Here is a 22051-nt window from a genome sequence, read left to right as displayed (position 1 = left end):
CCACCTTCCTCAGAAGCGATCCCAATGATCCAAAAATCTAAAACCTTCCCTCCTGCACCAATCTCTCAGCCACGCATTTATTTGCCATCTCCTCCTATTCCTACCTTCACTATCACGTGGCACTGGCAGTAATCCCGAGATCGCTACCCTTGAGGTCCTGTTCTTCAGCCTTCCACCCCACGAACTTCCGCATCCAACACATCATTCTCTGCAACTTCTGCCATCTCGAATCAGATCCAAGCATATCTTCCCTTCCCCCCTCCTTTCCACTTTCCACAGATATCGCTCTCTCCACGACTCCTTTGTCCACTCGTCCCACCCCACTGATGACCCTCCTGGCACTTATCCCTGTAACCGTGCAAAGTGCTGCTCTTGCCCTTACACCTCCTCCCTCACCATCATTCATGGCCCTAGACAATCCTTCCAGGTGAGGCAGCACTTAACCTATGAATCTGAGGGTGTCATTTATTGCATCCGGTGTGGCCTCCTCTACATCAGTGAGACCTGACGCAGATTGAGTGACCGCTTCATCGAGCACCCTTGATCTGTCTGCCGCAACAGCCAGGATCTCCCAGTGGTCACCCACTTCAATTCCACATCCCACTCCCATACTGACATGTCTATCCATGGCCTCCTCTACTGCCACTTTGAGGCCAGACACAGGTTGGAGGAGCAACACCTCATATTTTGTCTTGGTAATCTCCAACCTGACAACATCATCAATTTCTCTAACTTCCGGTTACCACTCCCCTCTGTTTTCCCTTTTCCCCTCTGTTTTCCCTAATTTCTGTGGCCCCCTCACCCCTTCTCTTCCCCTCCCCCATCCTCATGACCTGCCCATCACCTCCCTCTTATTCCCCACCTCTTTCCCTTTATTCCATGGTCTACTGTCATCTCCTATCAGATTCTTTCTTCTTCAGCCCTTTGCCTCTTCCACCTATCATCTCCCAGCTTCTCCCATCAGTCCCTTTCATCCCTCCTCGCCCACCCACCCACCTACCTCCCCCATCTCACCTGGACTCACCTATCACCTGCCAGCTTGTGCTCCTCCCTCTACCTTTTTATTCTTTCTTCTACCCTCTTCCTTTCCTGTCCTTTTGAAAGGTCTTGACCCAAAATGTCAACTGTTTATTTTCCTCCACAGATGCTGCCTGACCTGCTGAGATCTCTCAGCATTTTGTGTGTGTTGAACAAAACTGTGTCCCTGCTTCTTCAGGCCTTTTTGGCCTCATTTGTACTATGTTTCCCAGTTTGTTGATGCAATCCTGGAGTTACAGATCGACAAACCACTTGGGACTGGAGTGTAATTCCAACAGAAATTACTTGTTCGACAAGATTAGCAAATGACCCAATGACATCTGCTTAAACCAGAAGATCTGAATCTGTAACTCTCATAAATACTGGGTCTCTGTAAACTTAGGGAGGTGTTTGAGCTGTCTGCATTAAGTTCTGAAGCTGCCAGTCAATTTCAGCAGAATGTCCCTTTAAGCAGAGAGAAATGCAACAAACTCTCCTAGTTGTACTCAATGAAGGTCATGAATTGCACTCAAAAGTTTCAGTTTATGTCAGTGGGGAAGAAATGTATGTTGTGTGACTTGGGGTACTGTTATGTGTCACTGATGTTAGAAGAACATCAGACTTGATACAATTAATTGCCCTGTCAATTTGCTGGTGGCACAATTTTACTTGGAAATGATTCCTAGTTCAATCTACGCAGGGTTAAGTTGTTTCTCCATGTGATTTATTTGCAGCCTTGCACACTCTCAATCCCTACTTCTGTAGGTCATCTAGTCAGTCTGTATGGCATCTCACAAACAATACCCACTAACCATGTATTTTATCTTAGAAGTCTTTGGGCAAGACTTAGACAAGTGGCAGTGACAACACATGGAGAATATCTCCACAGTTTCTGGACCAGTTTTAGTAAAAGACTTTGGTACAATTACTTGGAGGTAATTTATTAATTTAGATCAAGATTAAGAGAGGATTCTTTTTCTTATGAAAAGTAGAAATACAAACTGTTTTCTAATAATTATTGCTAAAGCTTTTAACACCATAAATATATTTCAAAAATCAGCAGTTTAGTTGATTTTCTAAATCTGTAATAAGCACTGGTAGAGCGATCAAAAATTTGTACCATGAACTTGGTAATATGTTTGTTGTAGGCACTGCTAATGAAGTAACAATATGTGAATTGTAAGGACATCTATTTCTTTTTAAACCATCTGCAGGTATGTGCCAAAGACTCTTGCAAATTTCTATAGATGTACAGTGGAGAGCATTCTGACTGGTTGCATCACCACTTGGTATGGAGGCTCCAATGTGCAGGATCAAAAGAGGCTGCAGAGGGTTGTAGACTCAGCCAGCTCCATCACAGCACAACCTTCCCCACCATCGAGGACATCCTCAAGAGGCGGTGCCTCAAGAAGATGGCATCCATCACTAAGGACCCTTACCATCTGGGACATGCCCTCTTCTCATTACTACCATCAGGGAGGAGGTACAGGAGCCTGAAGACCCACACTCAACATTTTAGGAACAGATTCTTCCCCTCTGCCATCAAATTTCTTGAGCGGTCCATGAACTCCAGCTTGTAATTCCTCTTTTGCACTGTTTTATTTAGTTATTTTTGGGTAACATAGTAATTTTCATGTCTTACACTGTACTGCTGCTGCAAAACAAAAAAAATCATGACACCAGAGACACAGGACATTCTGCAGTTGCTGGAACCTGGAGCAACACACACAAAAATGCTGGAGGAACTCAGAGGTCAGGCAGCATCTATGGAGAAAACTAAGCAGTTGATGTTTTGGGTTGAGACCCTTCATCAGGGTTCAGGACTTCATCATGACACATGTCAGTGATAATAAACCTGATTATGATCTGCTTACACTGAAATCTAGGTGTCAATTCAAAATGGCCAAGATATGAGAACTATTACATTATACAGGGCCTACCCAGATTATGGAAGTCCTGACTAACAGAAAGCTGACTGTACACAAATTCTACCATAAAATATTAAAGAATTTTTCATGATAGTAGTCACAATAATGGAATATTTAGTGGTATTCATTAATGGCTGGATACTATATATTCCATTAGTTTAATTCTGGGTTGTGTTAAGGTGATTATTCAATGGAATGAAAATATTATCGGAAGTGTATGTAGAGCGATAGAACATGGGTACCTATAGAAAATGGACATTGTTGACTTAAGGAAAAATCAGCTTAAAGTCAGTAGACAGGAGTGGAACTCTTATCTAACCTGGGGACTGCCCGTATATTGATGCATTTCCATGTTGACCTGGTGGCTGTGGAACACAAGATCAAACAGATAAATCCAAGCTCCAGTGTTCTATTTACTCAGCTGTGTTGTCATTCTGTGCTGCTTACTACACTGAGCCAAAAAAGAACTGAAGAAATGGCATTGCTCTGTCACAACTGAAATTCCTCTACTAACAGCTGCCTCCTTCAGCAACATTAATGGCGTCAGTGGGATTGCTAATAGGTCTAAAATTAAAACACTGTTGAAAAGTAAACACCTCACACTTTGGCAGAAGGATTAAGCTGTAGGTTCTTAAATTGTCAATCAGGTCCCTCCACCAGCTAGTCCCTCACCACACCCCCAACTAGGGTAAGATGGAAATGGGATGGGTAATGCACAATTACAAGAAGGAACAATCTCTATTTTATGCTTAATGAAATGGAGAATAAAGGGATGATAAAGATTCTTTTTCTCTGAAGTCACCAACTTTTATCGATGCACCATAGAAAGCATCCTATCTGGATGCATCACGGCATGGTATGACAACTGCTCTGCCCAGGACCGCAAGAAACTACAGAGTTGTGGACACAGCTCAGTGCATTATGGAAACCAGCCTCCCCTCCTTGGAGTCTCACTGCCTTGGAGAAGCAGCCAGTATAATCAAAGACCCCACCCCACCCGGGTCATGCTCTCTTCTCTCCCATCAGGCGGAAGATACAGGAGCCTGAGGGCATGTACCACCAGGCTCAAGGACAGCTTCTACCCCACTGTGATAAGACTATTGAACAGTTCCCTCATACAATGAGATGGACTCTGACCTCACAATCTACCTTGTTGTGGCCTTGCACTTTACTGCACTGAACTTCTCTGTAGCTGTGACACTTTACTCTGTACCATTATTGTTCTTACCTGCACTACCTCAATACACTCTGTACTAACTCAATGTAACTGCACTGTGTAATGAATTGACCTGTACAAACTGTATGCAAGACAAGTTTTTCACTGTACCTCGGTACAAGTGACAATAATAAACCACTACTAATACCAAGTAGGATGCAATACAAAAATGTTTAGGGATCTTTGAATTAAGTAAATGATGACAACCATCTTATCAATTGTTCTGATTGTGGATCATTCTTCCTTAAAGTAAAGAAACAGACATTACCTTCCCTATTCAAAACAGATGCAGTATATTTTGTGCAGTGTTCACTCATTTCCATTTTACTAATCAATGACAGCCAAATTTTGATTCTCAACCTTACCAGTATTGATCTGACGACACAAAGACATTTCATTAGAAAGCAAAAAACTGCTGATGCTAAATATATGAATAATAAAGATAGAAAATATTGGAAATACCTAACAGGTATCATTTCAGGATGACAACCTGTCTTCAAGTTTCATTCCAGTTTTAGTATTATTTGACAGTAGACATTCCAAGTTTGATCAGCAGTAACATATTTCAAATATGATGTGACCACATTTCCAATTGCCAAGAATATTACAGATACCACCAAGCTTTCATAGTTGATACATGAAATTCTGCAGATGCTGGATTCTGGACCAATACATAAAAAGTGCTGGAGGAACTCAGCAGGTCAGGCAGCATCCATGGAGGGAAATAAACAGTCGATGTTTCGGGCCGAGACCCTTCATCAGGACTGGAAAGGAAGAGGGCAGAAGCCAGAATAAGAAGGTGGGGGGAGGGGGACGAGTACATGCAGGCAGAGGATAGGTGAGTTCAGGCGATAGGTGAGTTCAGGCGATAGGTGAGTTCAGGCGATAGGCGAGTTCAGGCGATAGGCGAGTCCAGGTGAGAGGGGGAAGTTAGGTGGGTGGGAGAGGGAGAGAAGATGTAATAAGCTGAGAGGTGCTAGGTAGAAGAGGCTGGGGGTGGGGTGGGGTAGGAGAGGGCAGTGGACCATGGAATAAAGGATGGGGAAGGGGAAGAGAGGAGATGGGCAGGTCATCAAGGGAAGGGAAGGGAAGGGAGCCATAGGAAAAAGGGAAGGCAAAAGGGTGGGGTGGGGGTGGGAAGAAGGGGTGGGGTTACCGGAAGTTAGAGAAATCGATGTTGAGGCCATCGGGTTGGAGACTCTCAAGGCAGAATATGAGGTGTTGCTCCTTGAACCTGTGCCTGGCCTCAACGTGGCAGTAGAGGAGGCCATGGATAGACATGTCAGTATGGGAATGGGATGTGGAATTGAAGTGGGTGGCCACAGGGAGGGATCCACGGCCTTCTCTATTGCTACATTGAGGTCAGGCGCAGGTTGGAGGAACAACACCTCACATTCCACCTTGGGAGTCTCCAACCTGATGGCCTTAACATCGATTTCTCTAACTTCTGGTAACTCCACCCCTTCTTTTACTTCCCCCCTCCCCCACTCCTTTGCCTTCCCTTATTCCTATGGCTCCCTTCCCCTGCCTTGATGACCTGCCCATCTCCTCTCCTCCCCTCCCCTTCATCCTTTATTCCATGGTCCGCTGCCCTCCCCTACCAGATTCAGCCCTCGGCCTCTTCTACCTGTCACCTCTCGGCTTATTACATCTTCTCTCCCTCCCCCACACACCTACCTTCCCCCTCTCACTTGGACTTACTTATCACCTGCCTGTGTGTACTCCACCCCTCCCCCCACCTGCTTATTCTGGCTTCTGCCCTCTTCCTTTCCAGTCCTGATGAAGGGTCTCAGCCTGAAATGTCGACTGTTTATTTCCCTCCATGGATGCTGCCTGACCTGCTGAGTTCCTCCAGCACTCTTTGCGTAAAGCTTTAACAGTTAACTTTAGTACATAAAAAGATTTGGAGTGGGAGCTTTGAAAAGAGGTGAGTCTCTGTGCTTGTGAGTTTCACCTTGCAGGAGTCTAAAAGAGACACATTTGTAAATTGTTAATAGTTGGTTGGCTAATTAACAGCAGCCAATAAAAAGGAGGTAGAGTCAAGCGGAGTGGCCATTGTTGGAGCAGACCAGTGTTGGTGTGGGACTGAGGCTTTGGCTCAAGACGCTGAGGCGAGAGGAGATGGAGGCGAAGGTAAGTCTCTGCTAAGTCTCTTTCTTCCTTTGATTTTTCCTTTAGTGCCAGGCTAGAGTAGATAGAATGGCTCCAGGGCCAGTGGTATGTTCATCTTATGAGATGTGGGAGTTCCGGGAGACCTCCAGTCTCCTTGATAGCTACATCTGCCTGAGGTGCATCCAACTGCAGCTCCTTATAGACTGCGTTAGGTAACTGGAGCTGTAGCTGGATGACCTTCAGATCCTTCGGGAGAACAAGGAGTTCATAGATAAGAGCTACAGGGAGGCAGTCACTCCGAAGCTGCAGGAGGCAGGTAGCTGGGTGACTGTCAGGAGGAGGAAGGAGAATAGGCAGGTAGTGCAGAGTACCCCTGTGGCTGTTCCCCTCAGTAAAAGGTATACTGCTTTGGATACTGTTGTGTGGGGGGGAAATGACCTACCAGGGGAAAGCTGCAGTGACCAGGTCTCTGGCACTGAGCCTGGTTGTGTGGTGCAGAAGGGAAGTGGGGAGAAGAGGAGAGCAGTAGTGATAGGGGATTCAATAATAAGGGGGGCAGACAGGAGATTCTGTGGATGCAAAGGAGACTCCTGAATGTTATGTTGCCTCCCAGGTGCCAGGGTCTAGGATGTCTCAGATCGGGTCCACAGTGTTCTGAAGGGGGAGGGCGAACAGCCAGAAGTTGTGGTACATATTGGTACCAACGACATAGGTAGAAAAAGAGATGAGGTCCTGAAGAGGGAATATAGGGAGCTAGGTAGGAAGTTGAAAAGCAGGACCTCAAGGGTAGTAATCTCTGGATTGCTACCATGGAACTATGACATTGTGGCCATTACAGAGACTTGGCTGTCACAAGGGCAGGAATGGCTGCTGGATGTTCTGGGGTTTAGATGTTTTAAAAGGGACAGGGATGGAGGTAAAAGAGGAGGGGAATGACTTTGCTGATCAGGGACAGTGTCACGTCTGTAGAAAGGGAGTATGTCCTGGCAGGCTCGTCTACTGAGTCAGTGTAGGTGGAAGTCAGAAACAGGAAGGGAGCGATCACTCTATTGAGAGCATTCTACAGACCCCCCAGTAGTAGCAAAGACACCGAGGAGCAGATCGGGAGGCAGATTTTGGAAAGGTGCAAAAATAACAGGGTTGTTGTCATGGGTGATTTCAACTTCCCTAATATTGATTGGCACTTCCTTAGTGCAAAGTGGATAGATGGGGCAGAGTTTGTTAGGAGTGTTCAGGAAGGATTCCTGACACAGTATATGGACAGGCCAACCAGAGGATACTCCATTCTGGACCTGGTCCTAGGCAATAAGCCTGATCAGGTTTCAGATCTCTCGGTGGGAGAGCATTTTGAAGACAGTGACCATAACTCTTTGACCTTTACCATAGCCTTGGAGAGGGATAGTGTTACGGATTAGGTTACTATTTGGTGAATGTCCCTTTAAGACATAGTACTTTTGTGTGTGTGTGTGTGTGTGTGTGTGTGTGTGTGATCATTATGGCAACAGCAAGATAACAACGTGCTGACGTTTTGGCTCAGTCAGAAAAGAGGGAGACACTGCCTGCTGGTCTCTGTATCGATGGATAAAAAACAGTAACTGTGTCTGTCACTACAATCCACGTATAGATCTTTGGAATAATCCAGTGGAGTCCACTTTGTCGTTAACCTGTAGAAGGAAACAGGTGTTTCTGTGGATGGCCATGTCTCGAATGCCTTTTGGGGTGGCAGATACTTCGGAACAAAGCAGTGGAGATCATCAGTGACTGAGGTATCATATGGGTTCCATCGTGGAACATTTGGATTTCATAATTTCTCCCTATTCTCTCTCTACATTTTCTCTTCAGTCAACGGTGGTTTTGCAAAAGCCTTTGCTCACGTTTCGCCTTATGGCTTGCTGAACTGAATTTGAGAACTATTCCTGGACTTGGAGTTTGGGAATTTGCCACACACACACACTTCGGGTTTAGTTTTGGGGGTTAATGTTTAATATCTAACATTTTTATTTTTCTTATTATCATAAGTAGTTATTAATAAAATAGTTTCTAACACTTGTACATGACTCGATGTGTTTCTTTTGTTGCTGGTACGTAACAATAGGAGCAGATGATATGGGAAAGTATTTAATTAGGGGAGGGGGAATTATGATGCTATTAGGCAGGAATTTGGGAGAGTAAATTGGGAACAGATGTTCTTGGGAAAGTGGACAATGGAAATGTTGAGATTGTTTCAGGAGTACTTGCATGGGGTTCTGGATAGGTTTGTCTCATTGAGGCAGGGCAAGGATGGTAGAGTGAAAGAACCATGGTTGACAAGAAATGTAGAATATTTTGTCAAGAGGAGGAAAGAAGCTGACCTAAGATTTAGAAAGCAAGGATCAGACAGGGCTTTGGCGAGTAGGATTAAGGAAAACCCCAAGGCGTTCTACACTTATGTGAAGAATAGGAGGATGACTAGAGTGAGGGTAGGACTGATCAGGGATAAAAGAGAAATCACGTGCCTGGAGTTGAAAGAGGTAGGGGAGGTCCTTAATGAACACTTTGCTTCAGTATTCACCAGTGAAAGACCTTGACATTTGTGAGGTTGGCATACAACGGGCTGATACGCTAGAGCATGTCGATGTGAAGAAAGAGGATGTGCTGGAACCTTTGAAAAACATCAGGATAGATAAGTCACTGGGGCCGGACGGGATATATCCAAGGTTATTACGGGAAGTGAAGGAAGAGATTGCTGCACCTTTGGCGATGATCTTTGCGTCCTCACTGGCTACAGGAGTAGTGCCAGATGATTGGAGGGTGGCAAATGTTGTTCCTTTGTTCAAGAAAGGGAATAGGGATAATCCTGGGAATTACAGACCAATGAATCTTACTTCAGTGGTGGGGAAATTGAGAAGATTCTTAGAGACAGATTTATGAGCTTTTGGAGAAGCATAGGCTGATTAGGGACAGTCAGCATGGCTTTGTGAGGAGCAGGTCATGCCTCACGAGCCTGATTGAATTCTTTGAGGATGTGACAAAGCACATTGATGAAGGTAGAGCAGTGGATGTGGTGTACATGGATTTTACTAAGGCGTTTGATAAGGTTCCTCATGGAAAGCTCTTTCAGAAAGTCAGGAGGCATGGGATCCAGGGTAACTTGGCTGTGTGGATTCAGAATTGGCTTACCCATAGAAGACAAAGCGTGGTTGTAGATGGAGTGTATTCTACCTGGAGGTTGGTGACCAGTGGTGTTCCAAAGGGATCAGTTCTGGGACCCCTGCTCTTCGTGATTTTTATAAATGACTTGGATGAGGATGTGGAAGGGTGGGTTAGCAAGTTTGCAGATAACATGAAGGTTGGTGGTGTTGTGGATAGTGTAGAAGGTTGCTGTAGGTTTCAACAGGACATTAATAGGATGCAGAGCTGGACTGAGAAGTGGCAGATGGAGTTCAACCCAGAAAAGTGAAGTGATACACTTTGGAAGATCAAATTTGAAGGCAGAATACAAGGTTAATGGCAGGACTCTTAGCAGTGTGGAGCAACAGAGAGATCTTGGGGTCCACATCCATAGATCCCTCAAGGTTGCTGCACAGATCGATAGGGTTGTTAAGAAGACGTATGGTGTGTTGGCCTTCATTAGTCAGGGTATTTTTCAAGAGCCTTGAGGTAATGTTACAGCTCTTTCAAACTCTAGTTAGACCACATTTGGCCTATTGCATTCAGTTCTGGTCACTTCATTATAGGAAGGATGTGGAAGCTTTAGAGACAGTGTGGAGGAGATTTACCAGGATGCGGCCTGGATTGGAGAGCATGTCTTATGAGGATAGGTTGAGCGAGCTAGGGCTTTTCTCTTTGGAGAGGAGGAGGATGAGAGCTGACTTGATAGAGGTGTACAAGATGATAAGAGGTATAGATCGAGTGGACAGTCAGAGACTTTTCCCCAGGGCAAAAACGGCTAGCACAAGGGGGCATAATTTTAAGGTGATTGGAGGAAGGTATGGGGGGATGTCAGTTTTTTTTTCACACAGAGAATGGTGGGTGCGTGGAACACACTGCCGGCAGAGGTGTTGGAGGCAGATGCATTAGGGACATTTAAGAGACTCTTAGATAGGCACATGAATGATAGAAAAATGGAGAGCTATGTGGGAGGGAAGGGTTAGATAGATCTTGGAGCAGGATAAAATATCAGCACAGCATTGTGGGCCGAAGGGCCTGTACTGTGCTGCATTGTTCAAAAATGGCTGAGCTCACAAACTTCTTTATTTTTTAAGCTTTTGTCTAGCTTATGGTCATCTTCACCAGGATGGATAATTCTGTGTGTAGCAGGTCATACTAAAATGTCTTGATCCTATCTGATTGCTTTCTACCAAATTCACAAGATAACCGAGTAGTGTTTAATGAGCAGTCCTTGAGATACTTGAATATTTGATCTTTAGTGTTCAGTAGGTTGAATACTAAACCATCACAACATTCAAAACATCATACTCTAATGAGATGAAGTTGTTTAATAATTTGTAAGATAGTTGCTCGTTTATGGCCACAGGGTAACTGCAATGCCCTACAGGAAATTTTGGTCAATTTTGTGTGTTTGTTACAGGGTAACAAAGTACAGGGTAAAAAATGCATAAACGTGTTCCTAACTAATAATACATGAAGGCATCAGGGAATGTCACAAATCAAGCATTTGGAACAGAAACACATGACCAAGTGGAAACTGAAATGACAAAAATAAACCTCAGATAAATTCATTATTTTGAGATAGTTAAATGAGGGAATTATTTCAAGTACAATCAGTACTTTAGGTGAGAAAATTTACTGAACAATAATTACAATCTAATACAATATTAACAATTCAGTTAAACCACATCACAAAGCATCAATGTCTTACGGTGCTTTGTAGTGAAACTAGTTCATAACTATTATGTTCTTGGCATTCTTGGTTCTGATGAAGAAGGTTACAAATACAAATTCATGCCATTGAAGAATCAATGATGGAAACTTCTAAATAACTGCATTGAACTATGCAAGCATAGGAGCTCTAAATTTGCTGTCAATGTCACAGTGTAATTATAGCAACAACTGATTAATTTGCTGCAGAAACTGGGCCAAAGAATTAAATGGTTAAGTGGCAGGGTAAGGGAGATTTGTACTAATGATTTATGTTTAACAAAGTAAAATTGATAACCTTCATAGCTCATTGTAATCAAATCATTACAAAAGAAATATCGTTATGCAAGTACCTAAGTCAAAGAGCTGGCACATTCATAAATAAAAAGTGAAAATGCCAAAAATTCTCAGGCAGCGTTTGTGGAGAAAGAAAGAGCTGACATTTCAGATTCTTAATCCTTCATCAAAAATAAGAGAAGTTTGAAACTGATCATTTTAAGCAACAGGCTAGAGGAATCTGTGGAGACATCAAAAATAACATCTGTAATAGGGTGAGATGTAAAGAGATTGAATAACACCCAAGATACACATTGCAAAGACGTATGGGTAGGTTAATTTGGGTTTAAAATGGGCAGCGCAGACTCATTGGGCTGGAAGGGCCTGTTACCACGTAGTAAATAAAAAAAAATAATGGTGCTGACTCAGAGAGGGCAGTGAAGATTTGTTAATCGCAATTGATCTGTGTGAAAGAGAGGTAACTGGAAGGAAATGAACAGGGATGGAGGAGAGAGAATAAAACAATTATGGAACTGTGGGATGCAAAACACTGCAGTTGCTAGAAATCTAAAATATAGGAGAATAATTGGTCAGGCAGCATCAATGAACCATAGAACCATACAGCACAGAAAACAGGCCATTCGGCCCTTCTAGTCTGTGCCGAAATGTCATTCTGCAAGTCCTGTTTACCTGCGCCGAGTCCATAACCCTCTAGACCTCTCCCATCCATGTATCTATCCAATTTATTCTTAAATGCGGGCTCACTCTTAAGTTTTATTACATCAGATGGCAGCCTGTTCCACACTCCCACCACTCTTTGAGTGAAGTTCCTCCTAATGTTCCCCCTAAACCTTTCCCCTTTCACCCTAAAGCCATGTCCTCTCGTACTTATCTCTCCTAATCTAGGTGGAAAGAGACTACTCGCATTAACTCTGTCTATACCTCTCATAATTTTGTAAACCTCTATCAAATCTCCCCTCATCCTTCTATGCTCCAAGGAATAAAGTCCTAACCTGTTCAATCTTTCCCTGTAACTCAACTCCTGAAGACCCGGCAACATTCTAGTAAATCTTCTCTGCACTCTTTCAATCTTACTATTATCCTTCCTATAGTTAGGTGACCAGAACTGCACACAATACTCCAAATTTGGCCTCACCAATGTCTTATACAACCTCACCATAACATCCCAACTCCTATACTCAATACTTTGATTTATAAATGCCAGGATGCCAAAAGCCTTCTTTACAACCCTGTCTACCTGTGACTCCACTTTCAGGAAATTATGTATCTGAACTCCCAGATCCCTTTGTTCCTCCGCAGTCCTTAGTGCCCTACCACTTACTGTGTATGTCCTACCTTGATTTGTCCTTCCAAAATGCAACACTTCGCACTTGTCTGTATTAAATTCTATCTGCCATTTTCTGGCCCATTTTCCAGTTGGTTCAGATCCCTCTGCAAGCTTTGAAAGCCTTCCTCGCTGTCCACAACGCCGCCAGTCTTAGTGTCATCAGCAAACTTGCTGATCCAATTTACCACATTATCATCTAGATCATTGATATAGACAACAAACAACAATGGCCCCAGTACAGATCCCTGAGGCACACCACTAGTCACAGGCCTCCAGTCTGAGAAACAATCATCCACTACCACTCTCTGTCTTCTCCCACACAGCTAATTTTGAATCCAGTTTACAACCTTTCCATGGATACCTAGTGTCTGAACCTTCTGAACTAACCTCCCATGTGGTACCTTGTCAAAGGCCTTACTAAAGTTCATGTATACAACATCCACAGCCTTTCCTTCATCTACTTTCTTGGTAACCTCCTCGAAAGACTCTACAAGATTTGTTAAACATGATCTACCATGCACAAAGCTATGCTGACTATCCTTAATCACTTGTATATCTGATCTCTCAGAACACCTTCCAATAATTTATCTACTACTGATGTCAGGCTCACCGGCCTGTAATTACCTGGTTTACTTTTAGAGCCTTTTTTAAACAACGGAACAACATGAGCTACCCTCCAGTCCTCCAGCACCGCACCCACGGCTAAGGACATTTTAAATATATGTATCTGCCAGGGCCCCTGCAATTTCTACACTAGTCTCTCACAAGGTCCGAGGAAATATCTTGTCATGCCCGGGGGATCTATCTACCTTTATTCGCTGTAAGGCAGCAAGCACCTCCTCCTCCTTAATCTCCATATGTTCCATGACACTACTGCTCGTTTCCCTTCCTTCCATATCCACTATGCCAGTTTCCTGAGTAAATAATGATGCAAAAAAACTGTTTAAGATCTCCCCCATCTCCTGAGGCTCCACACATAGATGACCACTCTGATCTTCTAGGGCAGTGGTTTTCAACCTTTTTCATGCTGCGGCCCCCTAGAACATGTCCTTGTTAGATGGCGGACCCCCAAAGCCCACAAAATCAAACAATCGATAATTCATGCATATAACACTTAAATTACTGCACATAGGCCCTATTGAAATAGTGACTATTTCAATCACCAATAATTACCAGCGGTGTCTTTTAGTGTTCAGTTCAATGTGAAGGTTGTGCCTGTTTTGTACTGCAGAGTTTGTCCAAACGTGGTGGTATGTGCAACAAACATACGCGTATGTCATCCTCAATATTCAGTCTTGATCTGTATTTGGTTTTCATGGCAGTGACTGCAGAAAATGCTATTTCCCACAAGTAAGTGGTTGCAAATGATAACAGAACATTGACGGCTTTGCCGGACAGCAGTGGATACTCCTGGGAACATGCTATCCAGAATGACAACAGTGACATTCAGTTGAACTGCAAGCGCAAAGTCCTGTCAGATGACAGTTCAGCCAATTCTTCTTGTTCACGTTCAGTTAAATCAGTAAGCATGCATTCAAACGAATTTTGAATCCAATCAAACATGTTCATGGAATACCGAAATACTCATGGAAATAATGTGACAGCTGCTGAATATGGTTCAAAATGGTGCTTGCAATGGCCTCTGTCTTAGTCTCATTCAGTCAGAAAGTCAGCCAGCAACGGAAACATATCATAGATGCCTTGCTCGCATCTTCTCTTCCAGATACGGAGATTTTTCTGGAAGGCATTGATCTTGTCATGCGTTTTCAGAACATTTGAGCCAGGTCCTTGCAATGATAGATTTAAGTTGTTCAAAATGTTGAAAATATCTGCAAGATTAGTTAATCTGGCAACCCACGTCTCACCTGTCAAGAACTGTGCCAATGATCTATTATGCTCATTTAGAAAATTGAGCAGTTCATCTCGCAATTCATATACACGCTGCACAACGTGGCCTCGTGACAGGCATCTGACTTCTGTATGTAGCAACAAATGCTTATGCTCGGCTTCCATTTCACGGCATATGTTTTCAAACAAACAATGACTGAGCAGCCTGGCTTTGATAAAGTTAACGATTTTAATGCACGTGGAAAACACATCCGCAAGATTTTCATCCATATCCTTTGCAGCCAAAGCCTCACGATGAATCATGCAGTGGGTTGCTGCTACATGTGGAGCTACTTCTTTCGCTCGTGCGACTAGACCCGACTTCCGTCCCGTCACTGCGGCAGCACCATCCGTGCATACTCCAATACACTTTGTCCATGCCAATACCGATTGTACAAAAAAAGTGTCAAGCATACGGAAAAGCTCTTCACCAGTTGTACGCCCTGGGAGAGCCTTGCAAAACAAAAAGTCTTCCAAAGCCTGTCCTTCCCAGCAATATCGAACATAAACCAACAACTGCGCAGCACTGGCAACATCAGTACTTACATCGAGCTGAATCGCAAATCTGACTTGCTGAAGACGTGCTATCAGCTGGCTCTGTATATCTTCCACCATATCGCCAATTCTTCTGCTTACTGTGTTATCAGACAGTGGAATGGCTTTCAGTTTTTGACTGGATTCTTTTCCCAGTACAACTTCGCACATATCTACTGCTGCAGGCAGTATAAGCTCTTCTCCAATTGGGTGAGGCTTTCTGGAATGTGCTATTTGCAATGCTACCAAATATGATGCGTGAAGAGCCTTCTCATTTACAGTGGCGCAGGCACCTTTCTGCTTGAGGTACAGCTCCTTTTGCCACTCAAAATATTCCTTCGGCTTACTGGCAATATCTGGATGCACTGTTGTTAAAGGGCACTTCAGTTTCACTGGTTTCATTGCATCGTTGGACAGTGTTTGCAAACACACAGCACAGAGAGGTTGGTCCGCATTTGTTCCCACTGTGATGAAGCCATATGAAATGTATTCTGGATCGTACTTGCGTTGTTTTCTCTTTCGGTCACCCTTATCCCCTTGTCATCAGAATCTTCCGGTTTCTGGTCAGCTTTTCTCTTCAGAAATTTCTCTATACTCAGCAATACACGCTGGACAGTTTAATTACTATTACTGATAAACAAAATTATCAAAACTGATCTAAAATTTACATGCTTGCGCACTTTTCATTTAACAGTGATGGCACTGTGACGTAAATGCACGGTAAGTAAGCAATATTATTAAGGCACACCAACCATGTCACTCAGTCTTGCTAACACTACAGTGCACAACAGAATAGTAGTGAGTCGTGAACACTACTGACTACTCTGACTACACAAATCGAATATTAAGCGGCAGCTTACCAGCAGGGAACACCGAAGTCTCTAAGATTGTCGCCTATAACAGATAGAATAGATATAGCTGATTTTCTGAATAGTGGAAAACTGGAGCAAGCAAGTAAGCTACGTCTTTGTAACAGGTCGCTTTTCCATTTTTTTCTTGGCTTGCTCGTGGACCCCCGGCAACCCACCACGGATCCCCAGGGGTCCACGGACCACAGGTTGAAAACCTCTGTTCTAGGGGACCAGTTTTGTCCCTTACTATCCCTTTACTCTTAATATACTTATAGAAACCCTTTGGGTTTACCTTCACATTATCTGCCAAAGCAACCTCATGTCTTCTTTTTGCCTTCCTGATTTCCTTTTTTAGTATTTTCTTACATTTTCTATACTCTTCAAGTACCTCATTTGTTCCTAGTTGCCTATACCTGCAATACATCTCTCTCTTTTTCTTAACCAGATCGCCAATATCCCTTGAAAACCAAGGTTCCCTGTGCTTGTTAACTTTGCCTTTAATCCTGCTAGGAACATGTAAACTCTGCACTCTCAAAATTTTGCCTTTGAAGGCCTTCCACTTACTGAGCACATCCTTGCCAGAAAACAACTTATCCCAATCCACTCTTCCTAGATCCTTTCTCATTTCCACAAAATTGGCCTTTTTCCAATTTAGAACCTTAACTCGAGGACCAGACCTATTCTTATCCATAATTAACTTGAAACTAATGACATTATGATCACTGGACCCAAAATGCTCACCTACACATAGTTCTGTCACCCGACCTGTCTGGTTCCCTAATAGGAGATCAAGTATTGCATTCTCTCTTGTTGGTACCTCTATATGTTAATCTAGAAAACTTTCCTGAACACATTTGACAAATTCCAAGCCATTCAGCCCTTTCACAGTGTGGAAGTCCCAGTCAATATGTGGAAAGTTATAATCCCCTACTATTACAACTTTCTGTTTCTTACATTGGTCTGCTCTCTCACTACAAATTTGTTCCTCCAATTCTCTCTGACTATTGGGCGGTCTATAATACAACCCTATTAGTGTGGCCACACCTTTTCTGTTCCTCAACTCCACCCATATGGCCTCTGCAGATGAGCCCTCTGGGCTGTCCTGTCTACACACAGATGTGATATTTTCCCTGACTAGTAAAGCCACTCCTCCCCCTTTCATCCCTCCCCCTCTATCACATCTGAAACAACGGAACCCTGGAACATTAAGCTGCCAGTCCTGCCCCTCCTGCAACCAAGTCTCACTAATAGCAATAATGTCATAATCCCACATGCCAATCCACACCCTAAATTCATCTGCCTTACCTACAATATTCCTTGCATTGAAATAGATGCACCTGAGAACATTTCTATCATGTACAAACCTTTGATTTCTGTCTGTACCTGCAGTCCTCACATGACCTTTTTCCTCCTCCACCTCACTATCTGCTCTAACCCTCTGGTTCCCCTCCCCCCTGAAAATCTAGTTTAAACCCCTCGGAGCAGCACTAGCAAACCTACCCGCAAGTATGTTAGACCCTTGTTGTGAGAAATCCATATGGCTGTCACGTGATAGTAACGACACTGACCCCCGCTGACCGGAGGACAGCATTGTTCCTCTGATCGGAAGTGATACTACTGTCAATCAAGGTGCAGCTCCACCCACCCCTCAGGTGTGAGTACCTTTTGCATCTGAACCTGCCTGACCAGTATCCTTTGTCTCTGAACCTGCCTGACCATTGGCTGTGGCAGGAACCTTTGTCTTTGACTTCCACACCATTGGCTCATTTAAATCACAACAGTGAGGCTCCACCCAGCCTCCTAGCACCATAAAAAGGGCTGCCTCCCCTAGCCCTGCCTCTTTTGACGACCCCAGGAGTAGTCAGACAACACTGCAGAGATCATTGGTAAGAGTGCATCACCACATGGTCAGGGAGCATTTCACTCAGACTCAGGGAGCGTTAAGGGCCAATGCTAGTGTGGGACAGGCATTGAAGTGTTATATCCTGAAGTTGTGCATTGTTATTGTGTGCTGGTTTGTATCAGTATGTGTGTGTGAGTGTATTTTACCCCAGTTGCGATTTCCCTCTCGTGGTCGTGATATCCTCTGCGTGAGTGAGTGTGTGTCTGTTCCCATCCATCTGTCCCGCGTTTGCTTTTGTGATTAAACTAGTTTTGGTCTACAAAGCTCGTGTTTGGAGTCCTTGATCTTTAAGACAGAAAAGAACCATTTTACACAACATTGGTGCAAACCGTCCCGTCGGAACAGGTCCCACCTTCCCTGGAACAAAGCCCAATTGTCCAGAAACATGAAGCCCTCCCTCCTGCACCATCTCCTTAGCCATGTATTTAGCTGCATTATCCTCCTATTTCTAGCCTCACTAGCACGTGACATGGGTAGCAATCCTGAGATTGCAACCTTGGAGCTCCTGTCCTTCAACTTTGCACCTAATTCTCTAAACTCTCTTTAGAGAGTTTAGAATGGAAAAAGAAAATCTGAGATAATGTGACAGGTTGATGACTTTTCATCAGAACTGGCTAGTAACATTACCCCGCAATGTTAACTCAACTTTCTCTTTCCATAAATGCTTTTTGATTGCTGGTATATTCATAGTTTACAGATTACTAGTTAATTCTGCACGAGTGCTGGCTCACACAATAAAGCTATGACTTTTGCTGATGTCATCTGCCTAATAACCCTTGGCATAATTGACTGCTTACTGATCTTTCTTTCCTCCACAGGATAACAGGGCAAACTAGAACTTAAATTTTCAATGAAAATTTATGAATTTATTAAAAATGAAAATTTATGTTCCCCCATAACTATCCCATCCTCCCTTTCAGCATTTATGTTTTCCTTATTTGGAATGTAACACAAAATTAGTGAGGTAAGCAAATACAAGATACATGTCCAACTGAGTTTAGTTTTCAGTTTCAAGTACTTTCTGCAGAAGCAGAAAATAATGGTCGTCTACACAAAGGGAAGGGAGAGGTGAGCATTTATTATTTTCTTGGTCTCCTTATAGACAGGTGAAACAGTACTGTTGACCACTTGCTCAATCCTTCTGGCTGTAGAAATGGATGGGCCAGGGAGAGTAATCAAGGTGTGAAAACAAAGGAAAAAATGAGTCCTTCATTAAAAGGTGGCATTTTTCAAATCAAAAGTATTATTTGGATAATAGATGTTGTAAGAATAAACAATCCATGAATTACATACCTTAAGATAACAAATATTGACAACCACGAGCACATTGCTCTGCATTGGCTGATAGGAAGCATTCTTTGGTTACCTATAAATTTTTTCTCACTGTTAGCAAACTCAGCTGAGAGTGGAGGCAGCTGAGCAGAATTAAACTTGCATGTTGCATTGTAAAAGTTGAAAGAGGAACTCAGTAGTCCAGTGATTAACACTTCAACCTTATATTTTCCTCGTGCAATTTGATATCAATGAAATTGATAACAATAACTCAAGAAGATGCAGTGTAAAATGTATTAAAGGATTATATTGTATAATCATTCAGATTTTATATCTGTCTAAATTTATCTAAAACCCTGAAATCATATTGCATGTGATCTTTGAAAAATGCAACCTGGTATTTAAATTTGTCTCCAACTCCAAGTATTTAAGAGTTTAAAATATTAGAACCGATTAGAATACTTAGTAAAGCTTTTGCTCTGAAAGCTTCTGCTTAGTAATGAGAAATAGATTAAATATGCACATAAATTTGTGGTAATATATCTTTGATACAAATGATTATATCAACACAGAGTCAGCAAATAATCCTAATAACCTCAGATTTAACACTTCCTATTGAATGAAATGACATATTCCTTTGAAACTGTCAAAGTATTAATACTTATTCCAAACTATATATGTACATATCTGCAGCTCTGAGTTATATTCTTTGATCATTTTCATTAGAATTTATATCATGAATTTAAATTAAAAATTAAACCAACGAGCAGATAAGTCACATTTCAGAAACCATCAACTTCGAGAAGATTTACCCCTTTCATTATTTGTCACAAGATGACACATATAATTACAAAGGATGATTTTAGTACAAATTGAAACTTTCATCCACCTGTATACTTAAGTAGTCTTTAAGCCCTTTTGTGGCTATATGAGGGATGGATAGTCTTTCACCTAGTGTGCAGGGGTGTTAAGGGTATGTAAAGAACTACCATTGCGTGGAGTCTTCTAATGTGTAACAAACTGAGTGAAAAACGTATTTCAAACGTCCTTTTAACAAAGTGTCCATAGCCATACGTGTATAAGAGATGGAGCACTGTTCACATAAAGGAGACTGCATTATGAAATTTGTCTCCACTTCCCCCTCAATATATGAAAAATATTAAGTTATGATGTGAATATAAATGCAAATTTTTATGCTGGCTGTCTTTCAAAATCAGATTTTAATTCAAGTCAGAACATGGTGGCACTGCTTTGATTAGGCTGCTGCAAACGTTGTTGAGATTTGCTATTGATTAGTGTCTAAGATCTGAACTGATAATAGTTTCAGCTCAGCTACAGCACAACACTTATATCATTCAATGCTCTTTTCATATCAATGTAACATAGTTCAATATTCAATCGCGTTATAGTGAAGAGATGCTTTCTGGAAAAAAAATTCAGAGCTTAATTGCAAGTGCAGTTATTTTTACCTGAGATTTTCTCTTATTTATTTTTCAGTTGTGAGCATTGCTGAAAGGCCAGGATTTAGTTCCCATCCCTATATGTCATGGAAAGGTGCTGATGGTGTGCTTTCAACTTGATCCATAGGGTTGTGACTTTTTTTTACAACTGAATGCTTTGCTAGGCCAATTAACAGTCAGCCACTTTGGTTGGGGTTGGTTCTAGAGTCTCCTATAGGCCAGGCTTTGTCAGCAGCTTCCCTTTCCTATGAGTATTAGTGACAAATTTGTATTTTTACTACAAATTTGCTGCTTCGTGTTCACTTTCACTGATAACAGCTTTTCTTCTTAAAGTCCAAATCTAAAATGGCGGCTTTTGTACAAGTGTTCTCTGGATTGTGAATCCAGGTTTTTGCATTATTAATGTCAGTAGCATGACTCTACAATCACTATGTTTCTAAAAAGTGATTTACAGAACTTTCTGCAACAGATACTTATCTTTGACATAATTACAAGTTTTTACTTTCAAAATCTGACAAATAATGCAAACATGTCTGGTGTACATTATTCCCTCTTCAAATTTTTGTATGATCTGATTTTATTGTACTCTATTTAGACCATTATGACACACAGTAAAGGCCTTGATTAGGACTTTACAATGGCCAGTGACATATGCAGATATCATAGTTTTCTTGAACATACCCAGTTGACTCAATGTTTTTAAAGAGGATTGATTTACTTTGACTCTAAATACAAAAGGATTTTCATTTGAAACAATTCACCAGGTGGGAGTGTGACGAGTGAAATTTACCTTGGGTTATAGTGCAACATAAGCAAAAGACAATTGGCAGCTCATCTGCAATGCTGAATTGGAAATGAAAATTGAGTGGGTTGTAAAACATGCATTCTGCCCTCCTGCCTAAGTCCAATTTCACCCCTGCCATGTTATCCACCGCTAGACATATACTAACTTGCCCTTTTCCCATGGTCTCTGGGACATCTGTTCAACTGCAATCAAATACCATTGAACTGTTCTTGAACTGCACTCTTACATCTTTGCACATCATTTATTTGGAACATGTGTTGAAAGAGAGAACATTATTTGTCGAATGTACCTTATGTCTGTCAAGTGAAAATGGATACTTTTTTTTTAAATGGATTAGAATAAATTAGTCTTAATCTTTCAGATTTAGTAACAAGATGAAAATTTACACCAAACTTCTGGACCAAAGCTTTCTCATTTGCTTCATTTCTGTGGAACAACATTGCTTGTGACTTCTGTAATCTAAAAGTTATAAGTAGGAATCTTGCAACTATAAATAAATTAAGAATTAATGGTCTGAAATAGAAAGAATTCTGTCATGTAGCAGGAAGAAAGCAGCTTGCCCTTCACTTGCTTGATATGGCA

At 42.3% G+C, this 22051-nt stretch overlaps 1 protein-coding gene across 6 annotated transcripts in view; it reads right to left on the bottom strand.

Annotated features, from left to right (window-relative positions):
- Nucleotides 1-22051, bottom strand: part of ppp2r3a (protein phosphatase 2, regulatory subunit B'', alpha) — a 292477-nt gene that overhangs the window by 122881 nt on the left and 147545 nt on the right. The gene's annotated exons all lie outside the window — the stretch shown is intronic.

Source organism: Pristis pectinata, chromosome 6 (genome assembly GCF_009764475.1).
Source record: "Pristis pectinata isolate sPriPec2 chromosome 6, sPriPec2.1.pri, whole genome shotgun sequence".
In the NCBI taxonomy this organism is placed as follows: Eukaryota; Metazoa; Chordata; class Chondrichthyes; order Rhinopristiformes; family Pristidae; genus Pristis; species Pristis pectinata.
The sequence above is the reverse complement of the archived record's forward strand: the minus strand, read 5'-3'. Positions and strand labels throughout refer to the sequence as shown.